Here is a 15,514-nt window from a genome sequence, read left to right on the forward strand (position 1 = left end):
CTACCTGTTTCCCGAGTGCTGGGACTAAAGGTGTGTGCCACCACGCCCGCTCTTCTGCCCATTCTTACTTGAGCTGGAGTCTCTTATCGATCTCTGCTCCCATAGGACTGGGTTCACAGGCGTGCATAGCCGCGGTCAACTGTTTATGTACGTCCAGGGGACTGAGCTCCAGCAGTCTCTCAGGCCTGCTCGGGTCCTCCTACTTGCACAGGGAGTGCGCTTAACCACGGAGATGTCCGCGCAGCTCAATTCTTTCTTTCTTTAATTAATTAATCAATGCCCAGAATTCAATCTAGGAACATAATAGATTGCATTCATTGCTCCTCTCTTCTCTTTCCCCTCTCCTCCTTTCCTATCTTTCCCCCTCCCCTCTCCCTTTCTGGTTTTGTGTATGTATGTGTATGTTCATGTATGTGTGCATGTTCGCAGCTATGTGGGGTTTGCCTGTGTGAATGCACATGTATGTGTGTGATGCATGTGGAGGTCATTATCTTCCATAGTCTTCACTTTATTATTTAATTTAATTTATTTATTTGAGAGAGGGAGGGAGAGGCAGAGAGAAAGAGAAAAAGAGAGAGACACAGAGAAAGTGATAGAGAGGGTGGGAAGGAGAGAATGGGTGTTCCAAGGCTTTCAGCTACTGCAAATGAACTCCAGACGCATGCGCCGCCTTGTGCATCTGGCTTACGTGGGTCCTGGAGAATCTAACCTGGGTCCTTTGGCTTTGCAGGCAAGCAGAACCTTAACTACTATGTCATCTCTTCAGTCCTCCACCTTATTTTTTAAAAACTTTTCTTTTTCTTTTTTGTGTTTTTGAGGTAGCTCTAGCTCAGGCTGACCTGGAATTCACTATGTAGTTTCAGGGTGGCCTTGAATTCACAGTGATCCTCCTACCTCTGCCTCCCAAGTGCTAGGAATAAAGGCGTGTGTCACCACACTCTGCTACTTTTCTTTTTAAAAAAATTTTTAAAAATTATTTATTTATTTATGAAAGAGAGAGAGAGATTGAGAGAGAGAGAGAGAGACAGAGAGACAGAGAGACAGAGAGACAGAGAGACAGATACATTTATAGAAAGAATGGACCTCTAGCCACTGCAAACAAATTCCAGATGCAGGTGCCACCTTGTGCATCTGACTTTATGTGAGTATTGGGGAATCAAACCTGGATTCTTAGGTTTTGTAGGCAACTGCCTTAACTGCTGAGCTGTCTCTCCAGCCCTTACTTTCTGTTTTTGATCTGTGTATGTGTGTGCAGTGTGGTGTGCAAGCATGTATGCATGTGGCTGCTACACGTGTGCAGGGACGTGTGCATGTTGAGGCCAGAGGTCGGCGTCGGGTGTCTTCCTCAACTGCTGTCTGTCTTCTTTACCGAGACAGGGCCTCTCACGAGAACCCCGAGCTCACTGAGTCTGCCAGTCTAGCTAAGCCAGCTTGCCCTGGGGATTCCATCTTTGCCTCCAAGCTCTGGATCACAGGCAGCTGCCACAGCAGCTTGGCATTTATGTGGATACTAGGCTTCTGAATGCCAGTCCTCATGCTTGCCCAGCAAACCCTTTCACCTCCAAGCCCTTCCCCTTATTTCTGAGACAGAGTCTTGCACTAGACCTAGAGATTACTTATTGGGCGAGAGAAACCCAGGGTCCCTCCTGTCTCCACCTCCCAGCTCCCGGACGGCAGGCGCGGGAGGTGCGGGTCATCAGGCTCAGCTTTTAGCTCGGTGCCGGCGAGCTGAGCTCAGCTCCTCATGAGTGTGTGGCAAGCACTTCACCCAGTAAGCCGTCTCCCGAATCTCTCTCTCTCTGTCTCATGCTGGGCATGGAATCCAGAGCTTCCTCAGGCATGCCGGGCCAGTGCTCATCCACTGAGCCATGTCCCCAGCCTGACACTCTGCACACTATGATGTGAAAGGGCCTGGGAAGGGGTGGTACAAAAATGCTTTAAGTAACATTCACTCTAGCCCTGAGATACTAATGACGTGTGGCAATGTCACACTGATGTAACCTCTGAGTTCTCTTTGGCAGATCCTAGACAGGTCACTCCTCTCTCTGGTGACACTGAAGGGGTGGCTACACTCATGTGCTGTGCAGAGATGTCCTTTGGAGTCACTGCTCTATTGTGGGATGGTGTCTGGGTGATGCAGCACCCCAAGGAGCATGTAGTAGCTGCGCTGTGGTCTGGCCTCATGATGGGATGATGGAGAGTCACCGCTCATTCTATAGGCAGGGAGCACTTCCTACAGCCAGTGCGGCCCGACCCCGGCATGGGCGATCCTGCTGTCACAGCAGGGGCTCAGTCCACGAACCGAACAGTCTGGATCTTGAACGTCCCCTAAGGGCCATTGCGGACGGCCCGGTCCTCAGCCCATAATGTGAGTTGGAGGTGGTAGGACCTGTAGGAAGTGGGGCTCAGCTGGAGGACGTTAGGTCACTGGGGTCAGGCTACTCATTAAAGGGATATCAGGGCCCCAGTCCCTTCGCTTCCCTTTCTCTGCTCTTGGCCATCATGAAGAGAACAGGCCTCCACCACATGTTCTCACCATGATATTCTGTGTCACCACACGCCCACAGCAGCAGGGCTAAGTGGCTCTAGGCCCTTTGGAACTGAACCAAAATGAAACTCTTCCTTTATTCCTTCCTTCTCAGGCATTTTGTGAGAGAGCTGACTAGCAGTGTCTCTGTCAGTCTTAATTTTCTCATCTGTAGAATGAACATAATCGTACCTGTCCCTTTAGTCTTTTAGGACTCAGTAAGATATTACATGGGAAGGTCCTTTTATAGGTAGGTGCTGGTAAATGGTAGTTAGTACTATACTATTTTATTGCTATTGGTATTAATAACATTCTATGCTAGGAACAGAATTACTCCTAGTGACCCTAGGTGTTCACCCTGGGCTGTTGAGAGTGGTATTCATGGAAAGATGGCTGGCAGAATCACAGAGCAGGCCCTCAACAGACAGGGCATGCCAGCACCTGGATCTTGGAGTTTCCAGACTCCAGAGCTGTGAGTAATAAGCCTTTGCTACTCCTACATCACCCAGTCATGGTGTTTTATCGCAGCAGCCCAAACAGATAAGGGTAGCAAGGAAAGCATTGGTGTGGGTTCCCTATAGAAGCCTGAGGGGGTGGGGGGAGTGGCACTGGAGGTATGGTTCAGTGGTTAAGGGAAACCCCTTAAAAACCTAAGCGTGAAACACCTAATGATCTGGATTCAGTTCCCCAATGCCCACATAAAGCCAGATGTACAAAGTGGTGCATGAGTCTGGAGTTCATTTGCTGTGGCTAAAGGCCCTGGCGTGCCCATACTCTCTCTCTGTGTGTCTCTATCTCTTTGCTTGTAAATAAATAAAATAAAAGATTGAGGGGCAGGGGACCTCATCTTGTGTCCTTTCTGCCCTGCACCCTCTTAAAATTCCAGGATGTCCTACAGATGACTCAGGGGCAGACTTTCTCTACCTCTCCAAGCATATCAAGACCATCTTTCTTCAAGAGGCCAATTATGACACCAACTTTATAATCTGAGGTGTTGGGAGAAGAAGGGGCCCATTAAGGCAGAGTCATGGGTGCTGACTGAGGCCTAAGAGTGCCAAGAAGGAACACAGTGACCCTCCTAGCAGACAGCATGGGGACCCGGCAATGGCAAAGCACAAGGGGCAGTGACTGGCCATTGTCATCACTCCGAGCCTGGCTACCAGCCATGGAAAAGTAGCCTGGCTGGTCTTGGGATGAAAGGTAGTGAGAGTGGTTAACAGATGAGAGCCTGGCACTGCCGGGCACTGGTGAAGGGCACTGGCCACACCTTGCAAGGAGCAATATTAGGGTTCTTGGAAACCCCTGTCTAGTCACTTCTTTTTTCTCTTTTGTAATTTTAATTGAAGTACTGATAAGTCATTTTTTATCTGTCATAAAAGCACCAAATTTTAAAATCTAAATCAAATTTTGGGGAGGGGAATAAACATCATCAAGCATTTCCCTCCAGAACAAAACAATGATGTTCATTCCTCCAAATGTCTAACTTGAAGGTCAAGTGAAACCAAAACAAAACTAAATTAAAAAAAAACCCACACAGAAATAAAAAGTAATAAAAATCACGTTCTATGTGGCGATTTTTTTTCTGTGACTGGGTAAGTTCACTGAGAATGATCTGTTCCAGGTTCAACCATTTTTCCTCAAATTTCTTTGTGTCATTTTTTCTTACTGCTCTATAGAATTCCATTGTGTAGATATACCACATCTTAAGTTATCCATTCTTCTAGTGATGGACATCTGGATTGATTCCAGCTCTTAGCTATTATGAATTGAGCCGCTACAAACATGGTTGAGCAAATCTCTTTGGCCTGTGGTTTGAAGGTTTTAGGGTAGATGCCCAGTAAGGGAATAACTGGGTCTGTTGGTATCTCTATAGTCAGCTTTTTCAGGAGTCTCCACATTGCTTTCCAAAGCGGTTGTACCATCCTACATTCCCACCAACAGTGGATGAGTGTTCCTACTTCTCCACATCCTTACCAGCATTTATTTTCATTTGATTTTTTGATGTTTGCTATCCTTATTGGGGTAAGGTGGAATCTCATAGATGTTTTAATTTGCATTTCTCTCATGATTAGGGATGATGAACATTTTCTTAAGTGTGTGTTTGCCATTTGTATTTCTTCCTCTGTGAACTGCCTGTTCAGGTCTTTGCCCCATTTTGTGAGTGGGGTGTTTGACTTCTTACTCATGTAAAATGGAATAGCATGGCTGGAAGCCAGGAGAGAGTCAGTCCCCAGACAGTCAGCATGTCTAGTGCCAGAAGGTGCTACGTGGGTGACTGGGGGAAATGACCAATATCTGTCCAAGCAACTCATGGTCTAACCTACTTAGCAGCAAATAACCTGTTGTGATGCCCACACAAGTGCAATAGTGGCACACAGCCATGGTGGGAAACCAACTGCTCTTGATTTGGCTAACTGATCCCCTCAGTGGTACAAGACCCATAGCTGGAGCTGGGAAACAAGTCAGAACCATATCCAAACATAAGCCCACTCTCCAATACCAAGCTGCCATCAATTATGGGCTACAAGAGGGCTTACACCTATTAAACTCTCTATAAAAAAGTAAGGGTTATAAAAGTAAGGGTTATCTCATTTGTCCTGGTGCTAACTTACTCTCCATTGGAGAATCTGCTTCTCTTTTTCAGATAGATGCAGATCCTAAACAGAGAGCACCCCATCATACCTCAAAAGGGCCCTGGCTGAAATTAAGGAAAATTGGCAAAACAAACAAGGGTGCTGTTTTCCTGATGAACCAGATACCAGCACAAGGGGGAAGGAGACCAACACAGAGAAAAATCAACTCCTACCAAATCAGAGAGCCAGAGCCTCAGAGGCCCCCAACACCTCATTACTGGAGCAGACCAAAAATGATCCCAACATGGCTCAGGGAAATTTTGTGGAAGAGGGGGCGGAAAGAATGTCAGAGCCACATGTTGGTCTTGATATGCAAAGACATTTATCATACTAATAACTGTGGGCTAACTCCACAATGCACGACCCATATACCTCAACAAGGAGGGGCCAATGGGGAAGGGGTAGGACATGGATGAGCCTAATAATGGTACCAAACTGCCTGTATTTGCTGAATACAAAACTAATTAAAAAAAAATTACATTCTGGGGGGGGGGTCAGTGCATTTCATAGTCTTTGCTGTCTAATTGTCCTTCAGCTGACTTTCAAAAATTGACACCCTAGTTCATCAAAATATACATTTTCCATTGACTTTTTAAAATTAAAAATAATAATTAAAGAAGAAAGAAAAACTTGAAGGAATTCACAGTCAGTTGCCTGATTCGTCTTGATGACATGTACAGCGTAAGGCGGTCAGAAAGGCTGCTCGCAGCACACGTGATTAGGGGACGCTCATCTTCAGGGCTTAGCTTTCTTTCAGACAGTGTAAAATACCCACGATTCCAAATATGAAGGGACACAATCTCCTTTGAAAATTCCACAGGACAATACAGGCACCCAAGCTGTTCTTTATAAAGTGACAGGGCTTCTGTCAAATTAACACAGTTCCCCTGCGTAAAATATTTTCCATCCTGTTTCAATACTTTCATTGAAAGGTCAAGAATCAGTCTGCGAAACTCCCATGTGGAATCTTCTTCTGGAGATGTAGAAATTGGGACAGCGGTCAAATCATTAATCACATAATCAAACTCTCTCCCTTCTTTGGTGTACGTCTTCAGTACTGGAATGCAGCCTTCTATGAGGACCTGATAGCAGTCTCCTTTTAGATTGTCTAAGACGTCACCACATGTTCTTCACATGTATTTCTTACATCCATCAATCACCATTTGGTCAATTTCTACCATAGTGACCATCTTTGGTTTCAGTTTGACTATCTCACATAATATGCCCCCATCTCCACCTCCCAGAATCAGGACCTCTTTGCTGGTATAATCTTCTTTCCTGCTGCCCATGATGGCCCGAGTATATGCCAGGTCACTCTCTGACAAATTAACATTGCCACTGAGAATGAGAATATTTCCAAATGGCTTGGAGAGTAGAATTTTAATGTTCTGATAAGGAGAATCTTCATCATACACCACGTCATCGATGTCATACTCAACCAGGCACCCATCAGCAGTGGGCCAGTGTCTGTCAATGGCCCCTCCACGAACAATGGGTGGCAAATGCTTCACCCGCCCAGCACTGTCCTGACTCAGTTCCTTCATTTTTTCTTTATTTTGTTCAAAAGACTGTCAGTCTCTTCTTTGCTTTGTATGTCACTATCGTAACTCTGGAGGTCCAGCAACACCAATCCATGTGAATAAATTCTCAAGTTGGCGAAGCTTCCATTTTTGTTCGTGTAGGTTGCTAAATAGCCATGGTCCTTCCAGGTGTACACCGACTCCGCCATCCCCTGCTCCTGGAAAATGCACTGGAGGCCTTTCAGAATGGTTTCACCGTCAGCTTTGGCGCCGAGCATGAAGTTGAGTGGGCTGTGCTGGGCTGCTGCCATAGTGAGGCGAGGCCCTGGGCCATGCCTGGGGGAGGCGACTGCGGGAGACTGGGGGACCACGCGGCATCTCTGACTGTGGCCGGTGGGGTTCTAGTCTCTTTTTTTAAAAAAATGTAATTTATTTATTTATTTGAGAGAGATGAGCACCAGGGACTCTTGCCACTGTAACTGAATTCCAGATGCACGCACCACTTTGTGTGTCTGGCTTTGCATAAGTTCTGGGGAATTGAACCCAAGGCTGGTAAGCTTTACAACCAAGTGCCTTTAACCAGTGAGTCATCTTCCCAGTTCTCTGTCTGGTCTCTAGAAGTAAAGCTCAGGTCTTCCTCCTGAGCTCCGCAGCACAGAGGTGGCCGCCACGGAGGCCTGGATCGCTCCTCAGAGCTCAGCACACCACGGGCATCCACGGCTGGCACTGGGGAAAGTACAGCTCTATATCCCCTCCAGGCTTCTTCCAGCAGCTTTGAAGGCCCGCCTCCCTCTCTGAGGGTGTGTCACCAACACCACACAGTGAACAGCAGCTCCCGGGAGTGATAAAGAACATCGGAAGGATGACTTCTTACACCTGCTTTTCTCCTGCTCCGAACCACGGAGAGAATAGGAGTGCGCACTCAGGGTGGCCTTCTAGGCTGCAGGATGGGTCATGGTAGCGGAAGTTCAGCCCAAGCACCATTGAGCCAGTCATGGCTTTCCAGCTGGGCATCCACCCAGAGGGGTGACTTTCCCCAGCTCACTCAAAGATGCCATGTGGATACCAGGACACTTTCACCCAATGTTGGCTTCTGTCAGAGCCGAGGTCACCATTGTTTGGTGAGCTGGGCCATATTTTTCCAAAGAAGGTTGCTGACCCCTTGGGTGCCAGGGGGTGAGCATTCTATTGGGCGTGAGCCCCCAGCGAAGGAAAAAGACACACCAAATACACAGGTTGCAGAGAGGCTCACCCAGGATCGCCTCCTGCCCTCAGGCTTTAGTTGAGAATGCAGGTGCGCTGTGCAACCCTGAGCAAGCTGTCCCTGTGCCTCTGTCCCCTCTCCTGCTCACGGGGACAACAGTACGCCTCTTTCCAAGGCTGCTTAGGACACTATGTGATTCACAGCATCCTATAAGTGCCAGCGCCTGCTAGCTTTTATTCTTTTTTGCATGCTTATGCATGCACATGTGTGTATATGTGGGGGTGCACACCTATATATGAGTGCACGTGTATGTGTGTGCATGTGTGTCTGTGTGCATGTGTGTGTAGGCCAGAAGTCAACATGGAGTGTCTTTCTCAATCACTTCCCATACACACGCACGCACACACACACACACACAATTTGTTATTATTAGTTTGGTGTTCCAAGGTAGGGTCTCAGGCTGATCTGGAATTCACTACGTAGTCTCAGGCTGGCTTCAACTCACAGTGATCCTCCTACCTCCACCTCCCAAGTGCTGGGATTAAAGGCATGCACCCCCACGCCTGGCCCCTACCATTTTTTTTGAGACAGGCTCTCATACTGAACCTGGAGCTCACTGATTCAGTTGGACCAGTTAGCTATACCGTCTCTGCCCCCCCAGCGATGGGGTTACAGGGACACGCTTACCTTACTTTGCTATTTGTGGGTGCAGGATTGAACTCAGACCCTGGCTTGTATTCTTTCACAGACCCAGGCAAGTGAAAGTCTCATTGCCTTCCCAACACAAAAGAAGTGCAGCGCTTGCGATGGACACAGGCACTGGCTGCAACCTCAGCGCGTGGGAGGTGGGAGGAGGATTAGAACTTCAAGGCCAGATTCAGTTATTTAGTGAGACTGAGGATAGCCCTGGATACATGAGACTATGTCTCAAAGAAGCAGAGTAATAATAATAAGCATATTAAGATACACATCCAATGGATACTGGGTAGCGAAATATTTTCATTATGGTAGCCAGACAATCAGATGCAACAGGACTCTGAGGTGGTGACATGGAAATGACGCTGCATTCAGGATGAGAGGGAATTTCCATGCATTTGATAGGACAGGAGTGTGGCCTGCAGGTGCAAGTCAGGGCCCAGGCCATGGCATAGGCATGACTGGCCTTCTGTGCCAAGACGCCAGCCATTGTGGGGGCGGGGGTGGGAGTGGGGGTGGGGAGGAGGGACTTTTAACCGGCCACAGTGATGTCTATTCCCTGACTTCTGTGAAGGTCTTTAACTGCTGAGCCATCTCCCTGGCCTTAACGGGGCTACAATCTTCCATAAAGTCTATATGCAAAGACCAAATTGTGACTAAACCTTTGATGCTGATTTTTTAAAAAGTAATCTTTTATTGTGAATATTTCCAGCACATACAACACCCTGCCTATGTTTAGTACCCAGATTCTATGCTTTTGTCCAACACACTTCCCTTCGCAATTTTCCCTACTTGCTTTTTCTTCTTCCTCTCTTTCATCTTCCTTCCTCCCCTTTTAAAGTAACTTCCTACTATTATGTTATTTCACTGGTGTCCAACAGCTCTTTAAAAGTGAAGGGCGCCTGCCTTCCTAATTACAAGGTCATCAGAGCACTTAACATTAATTATCACAGGAACTCATCTTGCTTAATAGCGAAAGTTATAAAATGACACCAGATCAGGAGCCACATCTGCTCTTTCCTTAAACATTGGAACATCCTGGGGATGCCACAGACCCAGAGGCCGCCCCCCAGCCCCCACCAGCTTTCTGAGTCACCTTTCCCAGTCCTAGCCAAGAGCTTAGAGTCAAAAGCCATTTTTTTTTATTTTTTATTAAAGCAGAAAACTCAGCCGGGTGTGGGGGCACACACCTTTAATGCCAGCACTCAGAAGGTAGAGGCAGGAGGATTGCCATGAGTTCAAGGCCACCCTGAGAATACAGAGTGAACTCTAGGTCAGCCTAGGCTAGTGTGAGACCCTACCTTGAAAAAACACAAAACAGCAGAAAACTCACCAACAATATTTGGGAGCCACTTGGACCCCTTCATAGGCCAACATGATAGTCCAACAGTTAAAAAAAATCTTCATAGAGACCCACTTGAACCCCTCACTTCAAGGTATGGTGGCACACACCCATAATCCTAGCACTTGGGAGATAGAGACAAGAGGATCAGGGGTTTAAGGCCAACCCTTAATATTTTTTTTTTTTGAGGTAGGGTCTCACTCTAGCCCAGGCTGTCCTGGAATTCACTATGGAGTCTCAGGGTGGCCTTGAACTCATAGCAATCCTCCTACCTCTGCCTCTTGAGTGCTGGGATTAAAGGCATGTGCCACCATGCCCAGCCTTAATAAGTGTTTTTAGTAAGCTACTTACTGAGCTCAAGGCCAGACTGGATTACATGAGACCCTGACCCAACAAACCAAAACAAAAGCAAAAAAACAACAACAAAAAACCTCCTGTCTTGAAAGGTGGTATAATGGCAGATGCCTGTAATTCCAGCCCTTGGGAGGCTGAGGCAGGAAGAATGTGAGTCTAAAGCCAATAAAGACTATACAGCAAGACCGACCCATGTCAAACACAAAACAACAAAATACTGACTTGCAGACGGGAAAGCTCTGCCTGCAGCTCAGAGGCATGGACGCCGCCTGCAAGGTGGGATTCTGTGCTCACAGCAGGCCCGGCCAGCTCATGTCCAGACCTGGCTTCTGCAGTTCAGCTCACCTGGAGAAAATTGAAGCTACGAAGCTGGCTCTAATGACAGAAGCAATCTAGGACTGTAGCTAACAACCCATGTCTGTCTCTGTCCCTGGACACTGACTGCTCCCTGGACAAGGATGCCTTTGAGCACCATCATTAGGATATGAGCCGCCTCTGGAAAGCAATTATACTGCCATTTATTTTGTATCTTTCCTTCAGTTGACTCACTCCTGGTTTTACTTAAATAGCCACTTTAGCTTTGTCCTGAGCAAGAGTGTCTACCAAATCACAGGTTGGACATCACTAATTATATATGTTTTTTAATCCACCTCAACATAAATAATTTCTAATGAGGTGGAAAACAATAGTCTGTGTGCTATCTGAAACCTATCTGCACACATCTCTTGCACAGGGAGACACATTCAGCAGAGCGCCTTCCTTCTCTTTAAAGTCACCAGATTAGATAAGATACCTTGTCACCTGTGACTCAACCACAGCCCAACATGCTGCCAACCTCCCCACTGCCCTGCTGAACCTGTTATGTAGGCTGCCTACCACCAAGCCCAGGGTTCTGTAGACCTCCACTCTAGAGTAGCTGGACACATGTCCTGCCAGATAGAAGTCCCCAAACTCCAAGGTATCAGGGTGCTACAGCTGCCAGAAAGACATTCCCTTCCTTTGCATTTTTGTTTTTGTTTTTCCGAGGTAGGGTCTCAGTCTAGCCCAGGCTGACCTGGAGTCACTATGTAGTCTCAGGGTGGCCTTGAACTCATGGCAATCTTCCTACCTCTGCCTCCCAAGTGCTGGGATTAAAAGTGGACACCGCCACGCCCAGCCCTTCCTTTGTTTTTTGAATGGTGATCTCCTGCCCACTTCCATCCTGAGGCTGGATCTCGAACTCAGGTGCCAAGAAAGAGGTGCTGGGATGGAACTCAGGGCCTTGAGCATGCTAGGCAAGAACTCTATACTCCCAGCCTTCCTTGAATGGACTTTTCTTTCCTTATTTAATAGAGAGAGAAAGAGAGACAGAAAGAGAAGCAGATAGATAGATAGATAGAGAATAGGAGCATCAGGGCCTTCAGCCACTGCAAACGAATTCCAGAAGCATGCATCACCTTGTGCATCTGGCTTTATGTGGGTACTAGGGAATCCAGCCCTGAATGGACTTTTCTTTTTTTAGTGGGAGGAAGGGACTTATTTCAGGCTTACAAAATCCAGGGGAAACACCATCAGTGGCAGAAGGAGCTGGCTTATATGGAAATATGATCCAAGCAGAGAAACATCACCAAACAGTCAGTAAATAGCAATACCAGCAAGCCAGAGCTCCAAAGTACTCTCTGCACCTTAGGGCTAGACTTAAGATCCTCCCCCAAACACACCTTATGGCTGGACTCCAAGGTCTGTCCCCAGTGACATACCTCTTTCCCAGTAGGGCTCTGCCCACTGGAGGCTCAAGGTTCAAGCCTGAGTCTGTGGGGCCATACATTTAAACCACTATGATCTCACTTCAGCCCAGGGTGACTTGGACTCTGTCTGTTGTCCCAGGATGGCTTCGAACTCACAGAGATCCTGATCCTCCTATCTCTGCCTCCTAAATGCTGGAATTAATGGTGTGAGTCACCATGCCTGGCCCATTATTTTTTCTTTTGCTTACAAGAAAGATACTGAATGGGCTTTTAAAAAGAAAGAAACATTTATCATTTTCTTTGTGTCACCTGTGGTCACTGGTACACAGCATCATCTTAGATAGGTGACCACACCCATGACAGTTCTATCCTCTGCCTGGCTTCTCTGCATGAACATGGATACTCAATGCGAGAAAAACACACAATAAGAATGGAAAGGCACAATGTGTTATGAACAGTCCAGGTACATACTGGGGAGTCATTAGGAAGAATGATTAACTATTTTTGTTTAAAAATAACCTGTGGGGCTACAGAGATAGCTTAGTGGTTAAAGTGCTTGCCTGCAAAGTCAAAGGTTCCAGGTTTGAATCCCCAGGACCCACATAGAGCCAGATGCACAAGGTGGTGCATGTGTCTGAAGTTCATTTGCAGTGGCTGGAGGCCCTGCCCTGACACACCCATTCTCCCTTTCTCTCTATCTGCTTCTCTCTCACTCACTCTCTCTCAAATACATACATACATACATGCATACATACATACATACATACATACACTTAAGAACAACCTGTGGAGTTAATGTGTGGTGGCACAGACCTGTTATCTCAGCACAATGGAGGCTGAGGCAGGAGGATCAAGAGTCACAGGCCAGTCTGGGCTACTTAGTGAGGCCCTGTCTCAAAACAAAATAGGGCTGGAAGATGACTCAGAGGTCAAAGGTGCTTGCTTGCAAAGCCAGGTGGCTTGAGCTTGATTCTTCAATACCCACATGGTGCATACACCTGGAGTTCATTTTCAGTGGCAGGAAGCCCTGATGTGCTAATTTTCTCTCCTTCACTTTCAAGTAAACAATTGTCTTTTTTTTTTTTTTTTTAATAAGGATGGGTCTGGAGAGATGGCTTAGTGGAAAAGGCACTTGCCTGCAAAGCCTAAGGTCCCAGGTTTTTTAAAATTTATCTTTAATTTTATTTATTTTATATATAGAGGGAGAGAGAGAGAGAGAGAGAATGGGTATGCCAGGGCTTCCAGCTACTGCAAAGGAACTCCAGATATGCATCTGGCTTACATGGGTTCTGGAGAATTGAACCTGGGTCCTTAGGCTTTTGCAGTTAAATGCCTTAACTGCTAAGCCATCTCTCCAGCCCAGGACCCAGGTTTGACTTCCCCAGAACCCACATAAACCAGACACACAAGCTGACGCATGTGCACAAGGTGGCACACATGTCTGGAGCTCGTTTGCAGTGGCTAAGGTCCTGGTACGCCATTTCTCTCTCCCTTTCACACACACTTTCTCTCTCATAAGTAAAAAAAAATCAAGGGTTGGGATGGCTCAGGGGTTAAAAATGCTTGTTGAGGCTGGGCGTGGTGGTGCATGCCTTTAATCTCAGTATTTGGGAGGCAGAAGTAGGAGGATTGATGTGAGTTTGAGGCCACCCTGAGGCTACATAGTGAACTCCAGTTCAGCCTGTTTCCCTCACTTTTTTGTTAGAATTTATTTTCAATTCAAAGGGAAACCAAAAGAAAAAGGTATTTAATCACTGAGACAAACCTGCCCCAGGTCTCCATCAAGGCCATACTTCCTGCTATTCTTTCTGGAAGTGGTTTTTGTTTTGCCTCTTGGGGTCAGGGTGAGCTCGATTTCATGATGTCACGGAGGTGGCTGTGGCTGCATAGCCCCTCGGGCTCACAGTGGCTCCTGTCCTCCAGGCTCCATGCTGTTTGCTTTTCTGCTTGCCCAGGCGCTCGGCTACTCCAGGCTGTATCCTTACAGTCACAAGGCTGTGGGCGGAGACTTTGGCCACCAGGCTCAGCACTACACGCTGTGTCATCTGGTCCCATGTGTGGATGACTTGGGGACATCCACGGTGAGCGCCTAAGCCCTTGGCCCTGCCTTCACCCATGCAAGTGGCCACTTGCCCAGGGTGGTGGTGTGTCATGTGCTGACAGCCAGGAGGGAAGAATGTGACTGTTTCATCTTGCTGCCTCCCTCCCTTCCTCCCTCCCTCTCTTCCTCCTGCCCAGGATAAGATCACATCAGCCTCGGAAAGTGTGTGTGTGTGTGTGTGTGTGTGTGTGTGTGTGTGTGTGTGTGCACGCATGTGCTCTGGGGTGTAGAAGCAGAAAGTGGTTAGTCTGTAGAGTAAAATGTGGTGACTTGAGTAGCATCAGAAAACTCAGGCAAATTGGTTAATAGTTAAAGGTGCCATGGCTATAGGTCTCCCTGGGTCCCATTTCCTTATTCTTTTCTTTCTTTTTTTTTTTTACATATGTTTTATTAAAACATATTAGAAGAGAAGAGAAGAGAGAGAGAGAGAGAGAGAGAGGGAGAGAGAGAGAGAGAGAGAGAGAGAGGGAGAGAATGGGCACAGCAGGTACTCCAGCCACTGCAAATGAACTCCAGATACATGTGTGTGCCCCCTTGTGCATCTGTCTTACGTGAGTCCTGGAGAATCGAACCAGGATCCTTTGGCTTTGCAGGCAAATGCCTTAACTGCTAAGCCATCTCTCCAGACCCCTCTGTGTCCCGTCTTCTTGATGGGACTGATGCTGCTATTATTAAGAATGTGAGCTTGGGACCAGGTGTAGAGGTGCACACCTGTAATCCCAGCACTATGAGGGTGAGTCAGGAAGACCATGAGTTCAAGCCAGCCTGGTGAGATCCTGCCTCAAACAACATTGCCAACAACAAAAGCTAAAGAAAATGAACTCTGGAGTCAGATGCACTTGAGTGGAGTTGTCACCCCATTTCTTCTTCCTGGCTGGAGATTTTGGTACCATCTCATCCCGTCTCTGAGCCTCAGTGGACTCTCCTGTACATGAGGGACAACATTACACCTTCCTCCCTATTTTTGTGCCAATGTCTCCCCCTGCAAAAGAGGATTAAGGACTGGGAGATAGCTCAGTGGATAAAACGTTTTGCTGTGCAAGTGTGAAGAGCTGAGTTTGGATGCCCAGAACTCACCTGGACCTGGATGCTGTAGCATTTGTATCTGTAACCCCAGAATACCTGGGGGAGGAGAGAGGCGAATACAGGAGATTCACCAGGTGTGTGTAGCTCTGAATGAGAGACCCTGCCTCAACCAGGCATGCACCACGCCCACGTTCACACACGTGAACACACATAAGAAAAGGAAGATTCAAATAAGGTGAGGCATGGAGAGCTCTCAGGATTGCTAAATTTACATAGTCTTCTGCAAGACTGGCTGAAAAAGGGCGGGTACTGGAGATGGATTTTCCCAGGTCCACAAATGAAGATTCAGGTTTTGGAGTCACTTCCCTGAGGCTTAGCTGTCAA

The 15,514-nt window shown here is 47.2% G+C and overlaps 1 protein-coding gene and 1 pseudogene across 1 annotated transcript in view; both read right to left on the reverse strand.

The window, feature by feature from the left end:
• Positions 1–15,514, reverse strand: part of Scnn1b (sodium channel epithelial 1 subunit beta) — an 83,921-nt gene that overhangs the window by 45,588 nt on the left and 22,819 nt on the right. The gene's annotated exons all lie outside the window — the stretch shown is intronic.
• LOC101617280 lies at positions 5,896–6,991 on the reverse strand (annotated as a pseudogene).

Source organism: Jaculus jaculus, chromosome 12 (genome assembly GCF_020740685.1).
Source record: "Jaculus jaculus isolate mJacJac1 chromosome 12, mJacJac1.mat.Y.cur, whole genome shotgun sequence".
NCBI classification, from domain to species: Eukaryota; Metazoa; Chordata; class Mammalia; order Rodentia; family Dipodidae; genus Jaculus; species Jaculus jaculus.